The sequence below is a fragment of the Phascolarctos cinereus genome, unplaced genomic scaffold (genome assembly GCF_003287225.1).
Source record: "Phascolarctos cinereus isolate Bilbo 61053 unplaced genomic scaffold, phaCin_HiC Scaffold_7;HRSCAF=346, whole genome shotgun sequence".
In the NCBI taxonomy this organism is placed as follows: Eukaryota; Metazoa; Chordata; class Mammalia; order Diprotodontia; family Phascolarctidae; genus Phascolarctos; species Phascolarctos cinereus.
In genome coordinates, this window is record NW_027556180.1 from 200,233,387 (window position 1) to 200,247,474 (window position 14,088).

The following is a 14,088-nucleotide window of genomic DNA, read 5'->3' on the forward strand; positions in this document are numbered from 1 at the left end:
CTCCAGGGAAATTTTAAAAACAAAACTAAGGCATAGCTTATATTTAGGTTACCCCTAAAGGGTCCCCTGCTCTAGCATAAAGTACAAAATGGACCTACCTTTATTTTGCCTAATACAGTAAATACATTAATATATACAAAGGATTCATGGAACCCGCAAAGAATTATAGAAGCATAAAGCACTCAAATAATTTGTTGCTGTTGGAGTCATTTCAATCCCGTCCAACTCTCCATGACCCCATTTGGGGTTTTCTCGGCAAAGATATGGATAAGTTTGCTATTTCCTTCTCCAGATCATTTTACAGATGAGGAACTGAGATAAACAAGGTTAAGTGACTTGTTCAGGGTCACACAGCTAGTAAGTATCTGAGGCTGAATGTGAACTCTGGTCCTCCTGACTCTATTCACTGTGCTACCTAGCCGTCCAGAAATAATTCATTAAACAACCTGTAAAACACAGAGACACTGAAGAAACTCTGAACAAATATTTTATATTCACTTCAGATCTACCCTGGCTAAGCAATTAATTAAAACAAGTTCCAGATTTCTGATTTTTACCTCCCTCCCCCAACTCTGTGCCATAGCTTTAGTGCTTCAGCTACAGGGCAATTCTCTGGTGAGGATACTCTTTCTTTTCCCAGAGATACACTATCAAGGAAAAAAAAATTTCTGGGAAGCCTGTGCCTAACTCTTGAATATAGGAACTTTCCAACTCAGAATTACATACCAGAGAATCACTAACACTGGAAGTGTTCATTCCTGAGGTCACTGTTCTCTAACCTGTGCTCATAAAAGGAAATAGACTGTCAGAAGACAGACATGAACTGGAGGTTCAGGAACTCCTCTCCAAGGCTTGCCTAGACAAGTGGGAGTCTTCTTACCAGGTGCTTCTTTGTCAATTCACAATTTTTTGTTCCTAAGATTGGTGGGAACAGGTAAAAATTCCTTGTCCAACCTTGTTAAATTCCAGTCAGAAGTTCAAGTATGAGAAAGCACAGAAAAAGAAATGGACAAATGTTGTGAGCTGCCTCACAGTTTATTCTTGGAGACACAGAGAGGGTGGCTCCTCTGACAAGAGTTCATCCTTCTGAGCCTCAGCTGATCAATCATCAAGATACAGCTTAGTCTCTGAAGCTTAATTAGTAAGATGTCAATGCTCAAATCTGCCTTCTAGTAAGCTGTCCTATGTTATTGGGGCTAATTTCAAGAATTGGAAAGGTGATTTAGTAGGAAATATTTTCTAAATGGATAACTATTTGGTTAATATTACCACTAAAAGGTGAAAGCAAAGCTTAATGCAGACCTCACATATGAGGGTTTATTGGATGATATGAGGTAAATTTGGCCAGATCTTAGATAAACAACTACAGTGAGTAAAAAGGCTGTCAAGGTTTTTTTGGGTACATCCAGATTGGGGGTGGAGAGAATACCTTCATTTAGGGTTCCTGTTCCTTGACTAGCCTTCTTCATGTTTATACAAGCAATAGTATTCAAGCAAAAGGATCAGGATAAGTCTTCATCGGCAATATAATTTTAGGCTAGCTTCTTTTTACTTATATGAGGGATAAGCTCTGCTTCTGATGTCACTTCTTTGGGTAAGACTATGGTTTTCAAGCAATGTTGGATGTTTAAGAGCATTAACTGATCATGATGCCCCACATGATTGATGTTTAAGGGAATTCAACCTTGGTACATATTATAGAAAGACTTCCAGCAGCCTCAGATATAAGTACCTATTATCTGGGGGAAAACTTATGAAGTGTTGGTTCTCATAATTACTGTGTCAATCAAGCAAGCAACAAACACTTATTATGCACCTAAATGTGCCAGTGTAACAGGTATCTACATGATCTAGCAAATTGTAACATGGTTACTATGACAATGAGTAAGGGGAGAGGAATAGAGGAACCCTCTTCTCCCTGTCAGTCTTGGGCTTTTGGCTCACTAACACTAGTCTAGGGGAATGATAACTTCAGATTATAAGTATCTTTCTTTGTAAGAGAAATGCAAATCAAAACAACTCTGAATTGTCAACTTATACTCAGAAAATTAGCTAAATAATAAGGGCACATATAGAGTGGACAAAAGAGGGGATTAGTCAATTTCATAGATGTTGTAGGAAGATGGGCACAGTAAAATTCTGTTGGCAGAGCTGTCGATTGGGCTTATGATTATGGAATTATGGAAAGAATAAGACTAAAATGTACAAATAGATCCACAGATGCAGTGCTATGCATATACCCCAAGGAGGTAAATGATGGAAAGAAATGTAACAACAAAGTATTTATAGCAAGACTTCTTGCAGAGGCAAAGTTAATCAGTCGGTATGAATTTTGTAGGCACCTGTTATGTGCCAAGCACTGTGCTTAGCACTGAGGATACAAAGAAAGTCAAAAGACAGTCCATGTTCTCAAGAGGCTTACAGTCTATCTCTATTTCTCTCTCTTTCTGTCTATCTATGTCTATCATTCATATACACTCAAATCTCTCTCTCTGTGTCTCTCATCAACAGAGGGAAGGCACTTGAGTTGTGATTGAGAAAGATTTCTTGTTGAAGATAGGATTTTAGCTTGGACTTGAAAGAAGCAGGGAATAAGGAGGCAGAGATGAGGGACAGCATTCCAGAACTAGGGGACAACTAACAGAAATGCCTGGAGCCAAGAAATAGAATGTCTTTTTCAAAGAATGGCAAGAAGGTATGTATTGTTAGATCAAAGAGTAGGTGGGGGGTGTTGTAAGGAAGAAGTCTATGTTATGAAGCAATTTTAAGGCCAAACAGAAGATCCTGGAGGCAACAGGAAGCCACTAGAGTATATTGAATAGAGGGATGACATGGTCAGACTTGCATTTGAGGAAAATAACTTTACTAGCTGAATAAAACTAATCTGGAATGGAGAGAGACTTGTGGCAAACAGAGCCCCCAGCACATTATTGCAATATTCTAGGTGCAGTGAAATGAACACTTACATCAGGGTGGTGGCAGTTTCAGAGGGTCACATTTGAGAGGTGTTGCAAATACGGAATGGTAGGCCTTGACAGCAGATTGAATATGGGGTGGTAGTGGTGAGAGACAGAGAGGAGTTGAAGTTGATGAAACTGTGAATTTCAGGAACTGGGAGGATGGTGGTGTCCTCAACAACAATAGAGAAGTTTGGAAAAGAGTAGGATTAGGGAAGGAAAGAAGATGAGTTCAGCTTTAGACATGTTGGTTTAAGATGTCTACAGGACATCTAGTTCAAGATGTCTAATACACAGGTGGATATGTGAGAATTGAGGTCAGCAGAGAGGTTAGACATTGATAAGTAGATTTGAGAATCATCAGTGTATATGTGATAATTAAATCCATACAAGCTGATGAGATTATCATGTGAAGTAGTATAGAGTGAGAAGAGAAAAGGGCCTAGGACAGAGTATGGTGGGACACCCGTCCTTACTGGGTGTGATCTGGTTGAGGATCTTGAGGACCTAGAAGGAGCAATTAGTTAAGTAGGAGGAGAAACAAAAGAGAGTGGTACCCTGAAAACCTAGAGAGAAGGGGACATCAAGGAGAAGAGGGGATTGACAAATGACAAAGTACAGAGGGCACTGGTCAAAAAGGAAGAGGATTGAGAAAAGTCCATTAGATTTGGCAAGTAAGAGATCATATTGATAATTTTGAAGAGACCAGTTTCAGCTGAATGATGAGGTTGGAAACTAGATCGTAGAAAGTTAAGAAGAGAGTTACAGGAGAGAAGGAAGAGGTACCTGTTGTAGACCACCTTCTCATGGAATTTAGTTGCAAAAGTCAGGAAGATTATAGGACGATAGTTAGTGGGGATGGAAGAATCAAGTGAAGATTTTTTTTCAGCATAGAGGAGTTAGCAAACAGCAAGAGATTGAAGTTAAGTGAAAGAATGGGGATATTCAAGGTAGCAATCTTTTAGAGGAGATGGGATGGATCACTTGATCAGGCAGCAATAATAAATTAGTAAGAGGGTGTAGAAAGATTGATTTGAAGTAGTGAGTTGAGGCCATGTGACATAATTTGTAGAGGACCCAGCAAGTAAAATTCTACAATTTTCTCCACTTTGTATTAGGAGTGAAGGCAGTGGAAGGTGGGAATGACCCAAGGATGAGGCTTGGCAAGGCATAATTAAAGATTATGGGGGGCAAGGGACTGAAGAGAAGAGAATAATGAAGTTGAATTGGTTCACCAAATTGTCAAGATGGGAAAAAGAGCAGAATTTAGCTAGTACAGAGGTAATGGTCTAGAGAGAACTGAGAGATTGAGGGGTTAGAAGTCATGGTGTGGACAAAAAGCAAGGTTTTCTATTGGGAAGAAGTGGAAAATTAGCATGCTGTGATTACTTTTTTAAAAAAATGACAAGGATGATTTTCCTGGCCTCCTGGTTAACCAAACTTTGACACCATGGAAACTGAAATAAGTGCACATAATAGACATGACATTATACAGAGCATCACCTGGGAGGGTACTATTGTGACAGTATGCCTAGCTACATACCAGACATAAAACATGAACATTTCAAAAGTACATTACATCCACAAGCATGTTTAATTAAATAAAAATAACTAACTGCGATAAGAAACACAATCAATAGACCTATATATAAAATACAACTTAACTATAAGCAGTGGTATATATGCCAAAACAATTAACAGAGTTTGCTATAATGTGAACATAACACCAAACATAGTCAAATGAACTTAACAGTAAAATAAGAAATAGTTATTTTAAAGCACTGGTGTTTGTTTCTTTATTATATAATTATGCATTTTAGACTTGTCCCAGATGATTTTTTGCAAGGGAATATAAATAATTTTGGTCGAGTGGAGGAATGTAAACCAAACCTCAAAGCCCATTGGAATGAGACTCTCTCATTGGTAGAGATCTTTCAAGTTGGAACTGAGTTGGCAAGAATAGAAGAGAAGAGAGATCTTGTTTCTTCAGTCCTCTTCAGGTTCATCATCTGGCTTCCATCTCTGAGAAGGAAGATCCATGTTGCCAACTTCTGTTCAGGTCAATGGAGAGAGAAAAAGACTCTGAGAAGAAGCCTACATGTAGAACTTTGATCACATCCCATTCCCAGTTTGCTATACTTGAGACTTCAGGGAATTTCCCTTTGTGTAAGATTTAGAACTCTCTCCCTAGGTTGAGCTGAGTTACCTTGATAACAATGGGAGATCTACTTCATTATGTATTGTGAGGTATATACTCTCATATATTTACTTTTTCTGATTTCTGTTTTGCTATTGATTTGGATAAATGAGGCCCTTTGCTAATACAGTTATAATATGTGTGTATACACGTATACACTGATATATATGTATGTGTATATGTATACACACACACACGCACACACATATATAATAAGTAAGAGAATTTCAGAGTTTATGAATGCGGAAGGGGTACATTTGTAGGTAATGGCAAGATGAAGAATATGACTCTGCGTATGGCTAAGATGGGATGAAAGATTATGTAACAGAAATAAGTAGATTGAATAACTGAGAGTTTAGGGTATTTGAGAGAGTATCAATATGTATGTTGAAGTCCCTTAGTATGAAGGCATGAGAGAAAGACTGGGAGCCAGGTACTGAACTCATTGAGAAAAGAAGGGGAATGTTCTGGAGGTTAGTAAGTTACCAAAATTTTGATTGGGAGGTAAATGTAGATTGCATGAACCTCTAAGGAGAGGTTATCAAGTGATGGTGGTAGAGGGAGAACTTGGAAATGGCAGTTGGGATCAAGGAGTATTTCAATTCCTTGCTGAATAAGGGAAAGTACATCCAGTGCTAGAAAGGGTGAGCAGGGAGGCTGTGTCTTCAGGAGGAAGCCAGATTCCAGGGAGAGCCAAAAAATGGAAGGAGCTGGAAAGGAAAATATTTATGAGGAAAATAAGTTTGTTGTCTATGGAGCAGGCATTCCAGAGGGTACAGTGGAAGGGGTGAGTAGTGTTTAGTTGGAACTTTGGAGAGATGAGTTGAAGGGAATGGGAATAAAGAATCAGGCGGTCTGGTTGTTTTTGTTTGTTTGTTTGTTTTATTTATTTATTTATTTTTGGCAATTGGGGTTAAGTGACTTGCCCAGGGTCACACAGCTAGTAAGCGTCAAGTGTGTGGTCTGAGGCCAGATTTGAGCTCAGGTCCTCCTGGCTTCAGGGCCGGTGCTCCATCCACTGCGCCACCTGGCTGCCCCAAGAATCAGGTAGTCTGGGTGAGGAATGGGGTTTGGATGATGTTCTACAAACACTGGGATCATCTGGAAAAGTATGACCAGGCAAGAGTTTATTAATTATTAAGTGAAAAATTTAGGAATATTTTCAAAGTTAGTAGTATCATGACCTAAAGGCAGAATCCTTTCAGAGCTGAGGGAACAAGAACTTAGAGCAGAAGAAGTGGCGATATTCTCTTTCCTCCAGGCAAGAGACTATTTCAGAATCTTGATGGAATGATGTCCTTTCCCCACACTTCAACAGTAGGAGACTGGCAAGATGGAACGACCCTTCTCCTCTTCTCACAGAAGGTTTGAGATCAGGTAGGAGACATGTGGCATGATGGAAGGAAGTGGACACTGAGGGTTGCCCAATTAGTTGAGGAACAGATAAGTAAGTTGTGGTATATTAGTGTAATTGGCTATTACATTGTATAGGAAGTAATAATTGTAATTATTACAAAGAAGCATGGGAAGACTTATACGTGTTGATATAAACTGAAGTAAAAATAATCAGGAAAATTAATATATACCATGACTAAAAGAAGGCACATAGAATAATATCAGAAGAATTTAAACTGAATGCTATGAACTTTGGCATCTGTGTATAAGACAAATTAGAGTGGACAGAGAATTAAGGCAGGGATACCAATTAGGAGGCCATAGAAATAATCCAGGCAAGAAGTTGTGAGAGCTTGAAATAAGGAGACAGAGTAGAGAGAAAGGAAGAGATGTCAGAGATGTCGTAGAAGTTGAAATGGCAATATTTAGCAAATGTTTGTATGTTTAGGGTGAATGAGAGTAAAGGTCAAGAATCATACTAAGGTTGTGAACTTGGGAGACTGGAAGAATGGTGATACTCTCCATGAAAACTGGGAAACTTCTAGATAGGCTGTGCATCATTGTCTGTTGGTGGATCTATGAACTAGTTCCACTTTTGTTTTTGCTCATTTTTCCAGCCTAATTCCTGACTTTGGATTTCATGTTAGACTTGGGCTCTGCTCACTTTTGGTAGGATATGGGGTGTTGATTGGCCTGAGCTTCTTCTTTTTTTTTTTTTTAATGTCCTGTTGCTTTCTCAACTAGATCTGGGGGCCTATAAATTTTCAGTACTTTCAAGGTGATGTGAACTAGGGAGATATCTGGTTACTACTCTCTTAGTCTATGCTCTAATCCTTACCCAGATAGGGCCCCTGCTGCCTAGCTACTGAGATCATGCTTCTCTGCCCTGGAACTTCAACTGAGAACTGGGTAATGGATGATAGAGCTGCTAGATGGCACCAGTTCCTGCTTCTGGTGCTAGTATAGGGGTTATGTTTCTGACCAGGTAGTCAGTCTCCTTACAATCCCGAGGTACTGGGCTGATCTCTTTCACTGCCTGATGTCATTTCTGCTCCCTTAACTCCTTGTCAGCCCCCACACCTGAGTCTTCAGACCTCTCTATTTATCTTCCTAAGCTGCCCTGGGTTAGAAAAATGACACACTGTGACTTTTTCTTGAATTTGCCACTCAAAATTCAGTTTGACACATTTTCTAGATCATTATTGAAAAGGTTTGGGAAGAGCTGAGGCAAAGTTGTTAGAATTCTGGAAAAAAATTTGAAACTATGATCAAAAGGCTATTACACCTTGCCTACCCTCTGACCTAGCAATACAGCTATTAGGGCCATACCCCAAAAAGATGAAAGAAAGAGGAAAAGAACCTATATGTGCAAAAATATTTATAGCAGTTCTTTTTGTAGTAGCAAAGAATTAGAAACTGAAGGGATTCCTGTCAGTTAGGTAATGGCTGAAAAAGTTATGGAGTATGAATGTGCTGTAATTGAAAGGGATGGTTTCAGAAAAAACTTTTGAAGACCTACGTGAACCTTCACAAAATGAAATGAACAGAACCAGGAGAACAATCTACATAGTAACAGCATTATTGTAAGGATAATCAACTCTGAAAGATTCTGATCCACACCATGACCCACAACAATTCCAAAGGACTCATGATGACTCATGATCTTTCTGCCTTCAGATAGAGAATTGATGGATGATGAGTGCAAATTAAAGCATATTTTCTTTTTCTTCCTTCCTTCCTTCCTTCCTTCCTTCCTTCCTTCCTTCCTTCCTTCCTTCCTTCCTTCCTTCCTTCCTCCCTCCCTCCCTCCCTCCCTCCCTCCTTCCTTCCTTCCTTCCTTCCCTCTCTCCCTCCCTCCCTCCCTCCTTCCTTCCTTCCTTCCTTCCTTCCTTCCTTCCTTCCTTCCTTCCTTCCTTCCTTCCTTCCTTCCTTCCTTCCTTCCTTCTGTCAAGATATTTGGAGACACTGTTTCCCAGAGCTAAGGCCCAGCAAGCAGGCTATGCCCTGAACTTGGCATAACGACAATCCTTTGCGCTCTGAATGATCTCACCCTCTGGTAAAGTGCATTGCTTTGACTAGCACCAAGTGCTCACTGAGGGATTTATGATTTTCATATTAATCAATAACTGTTTAGATTTGTTGGAGCTTCCCTATTTCCTAGAGACTTAAAAGCCAGAAGCAGCTGCTGACATGCTGCAGCCTAAAGCCATCCATCACATCTCCTGGCATGCTCACAATCCCTGTTTCTTGTGAAATAATAATAACAGCCAATAGTTATATAGAGCCAGGTTTTGATTAGTGGAAATAATGAATCCCATGAAGTGGTCACATTATTTGAATTTGTCTGACATTTTTCCATTAGGCTGGAACCAATATTTTATTACATTTTACATAATTATAACTTTGCATAGTGTGAATTTAAATGCATACAACTACTTCACAAGATACATTATTTGCACTATTCAGGACTTAGCTGTAGTGCTTTAAGATGTGCAAAGCACTTCACACATGCTATCCTCAGAACAACCCCTGGGAGAAAGGTGCTCTTATTATTCCTATTTTATAGATAAGGAAGCTGATGCAGAAAGATTTTACCAGCCCAAGATTGTTGCAGATATTACCAAGCATGTAAGTGCTCATTATGTGCAAAGAAAAGTATTATCAACTTGTGTTGAATATTTAGAGAATATACCTACTAGCAAACCTTTGGAACTTGACATCATATCTCTGGAAGGATATATAGAACGTAAGTCATACGTTGGTGGTTACTGAACACTTCTTGAATTTGTTGTCAAGACCTTCATAAAGGACAAAGAATTTTCCTGAGAAATCATCATAAAATGGGACACATAAATGAACAGATTAATGCAAAGCTACTCCATATCCAGCTGTGGACAGACTAGGCATCTGAGTTCTTTACAAATTAGCCCCAAAGACTGGCAGGGGCTAGAATGGTAAAGACAGTTTGCCCCAACTTCTTATTGGCTAGAGGTGAATTGTTGGGACTACCTGATAAACTGTTAGAGCCAAGTGGTCACTTACCTTATCAGATTCAGAGCAAAAGAAATCACCTGCCAATAATTCAAAGCCTGTCCAAACCAGGCAATGGGCTCAGAAACCGACATTTCAAGTATAGAAGACTCTGTGTACTACAGTTAGTGGAGTACCCATCAACTAGTTCAAAAGAAGTGAGATGACTGAACCCAGAGGCAATCCCTTTTCTGCCTACTATTCAGCCATAGAAACCTTGGGAAATGATACACCCCTGTGTATCATAGTGGTATACCACTATTACAGACGGCATAATAACCCCTCCCATGTTTGATTTTGTGAAAGCAAGACTATATCTCTGGTGATGACCATGACCAATCTAGACCATCAGTTAGGTCAGATATAGGTGCAACTAGGTCACTAGGTGATAGGAAAGCCTAGGCCTCTCTGTTACCAGACTAACATGATATCCCAGGGGAAACTGGAGTTACTGTTACATATATAGGCAGATGACAAAACTAATATTTATCCCTGTAATATGTCTGTACAAACATATTCATTAATGCATGTGTTAATTACTGAATGCTTTGATGAATGTCTCATTATTTTCTTTTTCATATATGTTTGCTTTTGTATTTATATCATGCATTTATTGAAGCTATATTACTCTGTTAACTAAGCATAGTTTTGCTATTTATCTCTTTGTACATATTTTGTTATTCTGTAGGCTTATTGATGTTATATATTTTTATTTGTGTTTTATGGATATACAGAGACATGTCTATAGATACTACATACATGTCCTGAATGTAATAAAATGAACTAATAATTATAAAGTGCTTAGCACAGTGTCTAGATATACTAAATGATATATAAATATTAGCTATTATCATCACCATTATAATTATTAATACGTAATTTTAAAATATAATCAACAAAGCAGCCCACCAAATCATATTTTAAACTGTCCTATATCAATTTCATGTTGTTGTTCAGTCCTTTCAGACATGTCCAACTCTTTGTGACCCCATTTAGGATTTTCTTGGCAAAGATATTGGAATAGTTTGTCATTTCCTTCTCCACCTTATTTTACAGATGAGGCCACTGAGGCAGTTAAATACTTGCCCAGGGGAGCATAGCTGGTAAGTGTCTGATGGCAGATTCCAACTCATGAAGATGAGGCTTCCTGATTCCAAGCCCAGGGCCCTATATATATATATATATATATATATATATATATATATATATATATATATATATATACATACTTTTTTTCTCTGAAAATGTCACTATAAGGTGCTTGGAACAAATGAAACATTGGATTAATCATCCTTGTTTAGTTAAATGCTGGTGTTATTTTTGTCTTCTGATATACAGTTCCAAATATCAAGTGTATTAGTAGAGGGTACTGGGAAATGGTTTCTGCTGGAAGAACTAAAGCTCTCAATTTCTGTTAGTGAGCTCCCGGTAAGGGTGAGACTGTGCCACAGCAAAAAGACAGTGTTTAAAAAAATAACTTCTTAACTTGCAGGAGGGAGATACACACACACACACACACACACACACACATACACGGAGAGAGAACGACAGAGACAGAGAGAGACAGAGAGAGTCTGAGAACTAGTACTACTACTGATGCTGACTGGAAGGGATAAAACCATGTGGAAGATTGTTGATGTCTCTGCCAAAAACTATGACATTTTATCTTTCCCCTTTTTATCTCTTCTTACCTTCGGGGGAAGAGTGAGTATACATTCCCAAGATAACCTCCGTGTTTTAGTTTGTTAACACTTCTGTTTAATTATTTTTGTTTAAGAAAGCCAGGGTTTAAACCCCTTTTGCATAAGATTCCTTTATGGATAAAGACTACTTGAGGATCTGCCCCTACCTGAGAGGCAGTTGGAAAGATCTTGAATGAGGAGAAAACCTAGGTCTTTCTGATACTGGCCTCACGGGAGGAGTTCCAAGTTCTCTTCAGTGAGAGGTCCTGGAGGGAGAGAAATACTCTGCGAAGGAGCCAATATGTAGAGGAGCTGGTGCTTCAAGCATAAATCTGTTCCCAGCTTGCCTCCCTGAAGACTTTGGGCAAATTTTCCTTGTGGGGATCAGGGATATTTCCCCTGAGAGGAGATATCTTGTTCCCAGTGAGAGAGCTCATTCACTCTGTGTATTGTCTAGTATATCTGTATCATTTCTGATTTCTGCTTGCTCTTGTCTTGAATAAATGGGTTTATTGTCAATTCACTGTGTGATAGCCTTTTTTTAACCTGCATTTAGTGGAAAGGTAGTCAAGCCTTCGAATATAGCTCAAGGCACTCCTTCTTCAATAGAGACCAGGTGCACAGCATGGACCTAAAATATTTTCCTACGACTAAAAATATTTAGGGGATTATTGTTGTTGAGTTGTTTTTCATTGTACCTGACTCTTTGTGAGTCCATTTGGGATTTTGTTGGCAAAGATACTGGAGTGGTTTGTTATTTCCTTCTCCAGCTCATTTTATGGACGAGGAAACTGAAGCAAATAAGATTAAGTGAGTTGTTCAGGATCATATAGTATGTAAGTGTCTGAGTCTAGATTTGAACTCACAAAGATGAGTCTCCCTGATTCCAGGCCTGGCACTCTACCCAACAGTCACACGAAAAAAATACTCTCAAATGACTATTGATTAGAGAAATGCAAATGAAAACAGTTTTGAGATACTGCCTCACACCTATCAGACTGGGTAACATGAGAGAAAAGGAAAGTGACAAATACTAAAGGGGATGTGGAAAAATTGGGACACTAATGCACTGCTGTTGATGTCAACTGGTCCAGTTGTTCTGGAGAACAATTTGGAACTATGCTCAAAGGGCTAAAAGTATGCACACCTTTATACCCAGCAATATCACTACTAGATCTGATCCCAAAGATATCAAAGAAAAATGAAAAGGGCTTATTTGTACAAAAATATTTATAACAGTTCTTTTTGTGGTTGGAAAGAATTGGAATCTGAGAGGATGCCATCAGTTGGGGAATGGCTGAATAAGTTGTGGCATGTGATTGTGATTGAACATTATTTTACTATAAGAAATGACAAGCAGGATCTTTTCAGAAAAACCTGGGAAGACTTAAATGAACTAATACAAAATGAAATGCGCAGAACCAGGAAAATGTTGTAGAAAATAACAGTAATATTGCAAGGATGATCACTGTGAAAGACTTAGCTACTCTGATCAAGACAATCATCCAAAACAAATCCAAAGAACTCAAGGTGAAAAATGCTATTCACCTCCAGAGAGATGAACTCTGTGTGCAGATTGAAGCATTCTTCTTAAACTTTATTTTGTGTGTGTATACATGTGTTTTCTTTTGTAAGATGGCTGACATGGAAATATGTTTTGTTCTCTTCACATGAATAATTTGTATCATATTGCTTGGCTTCTCAAGGAATAGGGAAAGGCAGGAAGGAACTCAAAAAAAATGAATATCAAAAAATTTTTAAATGAAATTGGAAGATATTTAATGAAGTAAAACATATTTTTAAAGAATGACTAACTTGAGAATGGACTCAGTATAATTTATCATATTGAATTAGATAAATATAAAGTAATATAAAATTAATTTTAGCCTTTGGTAAAAACATATTGCCCACTTCCAGTGCCAAGATGGTGGAGTGAGGAAGGAGCCATTTGAAGCTCTCCAAAATTCCCCTCCAAACAACTAGAAAACTACCTCCAGAATTGAGCTAAAAGAAAGGATATAGCTTACCAGCCCAGCAGGGAAGATCTGTCTCACTGGGGTGGGAGGGCAGTGACATCCAAGAGCAGCAGCAGCAGGCAGCAGCAGCAGCAGCAGCAGCAGCAGCCAACCTCACAGGAGGGCGCCTGCAGCAAGCTTCAAGCCTGGGACAATCCACCAGGGAGGCCCCACCTTCCTGCTAGCAGCAACCCCATAGGCAAGTGAGCAGTCTAGGTAGCACAGCAGAGCCCCCTTCCCAGTAACTCCACCCCTAGAACAAGCCACCAGCAAGGCGTTGACACCACTGCTGACCAGTGGTGAAGCCCTGCCCTGAGGCCTGCCAGCAGAAAGACCCTGTTACCATGGCAACCGAGCCGCAAGGCCCTACCCCTGGAGCAGGCCTGCAGCTAAACTCCACACATAGGGGAGGTCGTCAGGGAGACCTTCCCCCGACACACACCCAGTGCAAGCCAGAAAGGAACCCCACCCTCCAGAGAAAGCAAGCAGCTAAGCCTTGAAGCCCAGTGAAAGCCAGCAGTAACACTGAGAGCCCCAGCACAAAAACCTTGAGATAGTGCAAGACCAGAGCCCAACTCTCACATAAAAATACCAAGTAACCCCCCCACAAAAAAAAGAAAAGGCAGAAAAAATGATAAAAAAACAAACAAACAAACAAAAAAACCCAAAAAAGAGCTTGACTGTGGTGATAGGGAGGATCAAGGCATAAACTTAGAAGAGGACAATAGCATCAATGGCCACATGTGAAGCCTAAAAGAAAAATGTAATTTGGTCTCAGGCCCAAAAATAATCCTGGAAGAGCTAAATAAAGG

The 14,088-nt window shown here is 39.3% G+C and overlaps 1 long non-coding RNA gene across 1 annotated transcript; it reads right to left on the minus strand.

The window, feature by feature from the left end:
* Positions 1–4,742: 4,742 nt before the first annotated feature.
* LOC110199834 (uncharacterized) lies at positions 4,743–13,349 on the minus strand. Its single transcript, XR_002322062.2, has 3 exons — positions 13,289–13,349; positions 9,246–9,347; positions 4,743–5,008 (listed from the first exon to the last, which is right to left on the minus strand). It is a non-coding gene; the product is annotated as an uncharacterized LOC110199834 (long non-coding RNA).
* Positions 13,350–14,088: the final 739 nt, after the last annotated feature.